Source organism: Dendropsophus ebraccatus, chromosome 9, assembly GCF_027789765.1.
Source record: "Dendropsophus ebraccatus isolate aDenEbr1 chromosome 9, aDenEbr1.pat, whole genome shotgun sequence".
Lineage (NCBI taxonomy): Eukaryota > Metazoa > Chordata > Amphibia > Anura > Hylidae > Dendropsophus > Dendropsophus ebraccatus.
In genome coordinates, this window is record NC_091462.1 from 97,267,426 (window position 1) to 97,272,344 (window position 4,919).

The window sequence follows — 4,919 nt, forward strand, 5'->3', positions numbered from 1 at the left end:
CGATTTGGCCTATTATCGTTCCGTGTAATAGGGCCCTAATGCTTCAACCATTTATTTGATTACCAAGACAAATATGTACTGACCACACATGCGGGACAACTATGGGTGCAGTCAAATTTCCATTTCTCATGTTAAAGAGACATGTCAAAAGTTTTGATTGGGCAGGGTGGTCAGACCACCACAATCAAGAGAATGAGCGGCCGTGTGTTTCACCCCTTATCCATTTACACTAGATGGGCTCCATAGCAGCACAGCGAACCAGGCATTGAAGCATACAGCCATGCACTTCTCCCCACTTTTTCTAAGGATTAGTGGGGGTCTGAACACCCTGTTAAATCAAAACTTTTCAAAAAGTCAAAAGTTTTTTTACGTGGCAGTGACAAAGCTAATATGGGCACCAAAGGGCCGGTGTACTGACTGCCTAGCACAAGCTGGAAAGGACGTGTGAGAGCAGAGCGCTGTAAGTGCGGTTACTGCATGTGGCCGAAACCACCCCCCCCACCACAATGTCATCTGCTTTCAAACAGCAGATAACAGACCAGTGTCTCCAGAACATGGCCGCCATATTGGATCAAGGGCGAGTTTTTTCCAAAGGGAATGCGGTCACGTACATATCAAAGAAGAGCAGAATTGCCCAAATCAATCAGATTTTCTATATCCCTTGTTCAAAAGTTATCAATACAGAAAGTTGCAACAACAAATGTGAACGTTCCCTGTGATGCACAGCTGCTTGACGTGTTCAATGTGTTGCCCCTGGTGCTGAACACAAAGCAATCTGTGTTGATAACTTTTGAACTACAAGGAATATTGCAAATCTGATTGCAGCTATAGATATCTGAGATCATATAAAAGCTAGGCCTTCTCACCTATTACTTGATGGGATATTTACATTTTGACATATTCCCCTTTGGAAGGGTTTCCTGAGACTTTTGACTTACCCTGTGTTAAAGGGATAGTTCACCCAACAAATTTTCTTTCTAATTTGTTCCAGAAAGTGCCAGAGATTTTGAAGTTACTTCTATTAAAAATCTCAAGTCTTCCAGTACTTATCAGCTGCTGTATGTCCTACAGGAAGTGGTGTATTCTTCCCAGTCTAACACAGCGCTCTCTGCTGCCACCTCTGTCCATGCCAGGAACTGTCCAGAGCAGGAAAGGTTTACTATGGGGATTTGCTACTGCTCTGGACAGTGCCTGACATGGACAGAGGTGGCAGCAGAGAGCACTGTGTCAGACTAGAAAGAAAACAACATTTCCTGCAGGACATACAGCAGCTGATAAGTACTAGAAGACTTGAGATTTTTAAATAGAAGAAAATTACACATCTATATAACTTTCTGAAACCAGTTGATTTAAAAGAAAAAGACTTTTGCCGGAGTGCCCCTTTAACCCTTACTGCTGGCCGTCTACAGCTCATTGCTGAGCGTTGTACATTACAGATGGTGATCTACCACTTTGGCCTCTCCAGGCTTCGCGCCTCGCAACAGAGCTACATGAAAACAGACAAATCGCTGCAAGTATCTGTGCGGAGCCTGGCCCCAGTATAGTGCAGGGAGTCCGGGGATGTATAGCAGGGCCCATCTATTATATGAGGACAGGGTGGTATTACATGCAGTCCTCCTCCAGCTGGGATAGGTAGATGTGATGTATAGTGGAGATGACCAGACATATTGGGATCTGACAGCTCGGCTTGGAAGAGAAGTCAGGCTGTCAGATTAGCACAAACAATAGTGGAGCGACCTCCCTGCCTGTAAGGATTCTCCTGCTGTGCCAACCATGCCAGCCAGAGGAAACACAGCCGCACAAGGTGAAGAAGCCGCAGCAAAACCAATGTGATTGATCACCGTGTCAGGAGTCTGCAGGTGATGGACGTGGCGGGGGGCATCACTTATCGCTTATTACTTCTATTGCCAACAAGCAACATATGGCGCCCCCCCCCCCCCATTCCTTTTTATGGGAAAGGAACAGAGAAATTTGTTCTGACCTGCTAACACATTCTTGGAATTGATAGATGGATATGTTTTATTGTGTTCTATATTGACTGAATTAAAGGGATTGTTCGCCCAATTTTATTTTCTTTCAAATCAACTGGTGCCAGAGATTTGAAATTGGAATTTATGTTTATAAAAAAAAAAAAACTTGTTACTTATTAGCTGCTGTATGTTCTGCAGGAAGTGATGTATTCTTTCCAGTCTGATACAGGGCTCTCTGCTGCCACCTCTGTCCTTGACAGGAACTGTCCAGAGCAGGAGCAAATCCTCATAGAAAACCTCCACACTGGAAAAATACCGCTTCCTGTAGGACATGCAGCAGCTGATAAGTACTGAAAGACTTGAGATTATATAATAGAAGTAAATTACAAATCTCTGGCACCAGTTGATTTGAAATAAAACAATTTTTTTTTTGTGAACTCCCCCTTCGTTGGCCTGAATGTAGTCAGTCAGTGGCCGCTGGAGCTCTTCCTTCAGGTACTCGGTTATTTTGTTATAGTAGTAGTGCAGCAGACTGTGTTATTGAGCGTATACTGGTCAAAGCGTATACATCGGAGGTCCATCTCAGTGTATGGGTGTGTAAGTGACACGTCTATTATTCATGGGTGCTCCCTGCAGAAAACATCGGGAAGCCACGACATGGATTACCTCATGGAACGGGGTGAAAGAAATATGTGGTGAAATATATAGGGAGGAATCTGAGGCCGCTGGGAAAGAGAAGCTAATATAACCGAGGAGGAGATAGCGCAATTACATGAAACTTTGTATATGTGAATGTAATGATGGTCTATGGAAGTGATATTAGAAGGAGACCGTACAATGGAGAGGGGGCAGTAATACCCTGTTGGGCACCTCTAGCCTGGATACAAGATGAGATACGGTTGGGCACCTCTAGCCTGGATACAAGATGAGATACGGTTGGGCACCTCTAGCCTGGATACAAGATGAGATACAGTTGGGCACCTCTAGCCTGGATACAAGATGAGATACAGTTGGGCACCCCTGGCCTGGATACAAGATGAGATACAGTTGGGTACCTCTATCCTGGATACAAGATGAGATGCGGTTGGGCACCTCTAGCCTGGATACAAGATGAGATACGGTTGGGCACCTCTAGCCTGGATACAAGATGAGATACGGTTGGGCTCCTCTAGCCTGGATACAAGATGAGATACAGTTGGGCACCTCTAGCCTGGATACAAGATGAGATACGGTTGGGCACCTCTAGCCTGGATACAAGATGAGATACAGTTGGTCACCTCTAGCCTGGATACAAGATGAGATACGGTTGGGCACCTCTAGCCTGGATACAAGATGAGATACGGTTGGGCACCTCTAGCCTGGATACAAGATGAGATACGGTTGGGCACCTCTAGCCTGGATACAAGATGAGATACAGTTGGGCACCCCTGGCCTGGATACAAGATGAGATACAGTTGGGCACCTCTAGCCTGGATACAAGATGAGATACGGTTGGGCACCTCTAGCCTGGATAAAAGATGAGATACGGTTGGGCACCTCTAGCCTGGATACAAGATGGGATACAGTTGGGCACCTCTAGCCTGGATAAAAGATGAGATACGGTTGGGCACCTCTAGCCTGGATACAAGATGAGATACGGTTGGGCACCTCTAGCCTGGATACAAGATGAGATACGGTTGGGCACCTCTAGCCTGGATACAAGATGAGATACAGTTGGGCACCTCTAGCCTGGATACAAGATGAGATACGGTTGGGCATGGAGGATACAGGTCCCACCCTGGATCCTGGATCAGTGATACATCTGGTGTGTGTCTGTGTGTGTGCGTGTGTAGCATTATCCTGTGTCCTGTGGCAGTGTGTCCTCCCCACATCATCACACCAGCAGGGGGCAGTGTGTCCTCCCCACATCATCACACCAGCAGGGGGCAGTGTGTCCTCCCCCACATCATCACACCAGCAGGGGGCAGTGTGTCCTCCCCACATCATCACACCAGCAGGGGGCAGTGTGTCCTCCCCACATCATCACACCAGCAGAGGGCAGTGTGTCCTCCCCACATCATCACACCACCAGGGGGCAGTGTGTCTTCCCCACATCATCACACCAGCAGAGGGCAGTGTGTCCTCCCCACATCATCACACCACCAGGGGGCAGTGTGTCCTCCCCACATCATCACACCAGCAGAGGGCAGTGTGTCCTCCCCACATCATCACACCACCAGGGGGCAGTGTGTCTTCCCCACATCATCACACCAGCAGAGGGCAGTGTGTCCTCCCCACATCATCACACCAGCAGGGGGCAGTGTGTCCTCCCCACATCATCACACCAGCAGGGGGCAGGGTGCCCTCCCCACATCATCACACCAGCAGGGGGCAGGGTGTCCTCCCCACATCATCACACCAGCAGGGGGCAGTGTGTCCTCCCCACATCATCACACCAGCAGGGGGCAGTGTGTCCTCCCCACATCATCACACCAACAAACATGGGTGCCCTCATGTTACTCCTCTCATGTTCCCACTACGGAATTTGCACCGAAATTTCAGAGTCCGCGCAGACTGTGCAAATTCCACAGTGGGAACATACCCTAGTGTGTGGTAGAGAGTTGTCCTGCAGTCAATGATCTCTCACCAAGAAGTACACTACCCAGAAGTAGCCTCTGGGAGTCTTTTTATAGGGCAGTAGGAGAGGCACATTACTGCCCTCTTGTGGTAAGAACAATCAGCTGCGTGTGAACACTCCCTCAGTGACCAGGGCGTGCCGGACGAGCCAGCCCCGAGGATCCGGCCACTGTTTCGGGTCACAATAGACGCTGTCATTTCCCTGCCTTCCGATAGGTGTCGCTCTTCGCAATTCCCCGCTGCTGACAGAGCGGGGTGGAGCTCTAACACTGAGGAGGCAATCTCTCTGGTGACGTCGATTGCGTCATCCGGCGCCTGCGCAGTGTAGTGGAA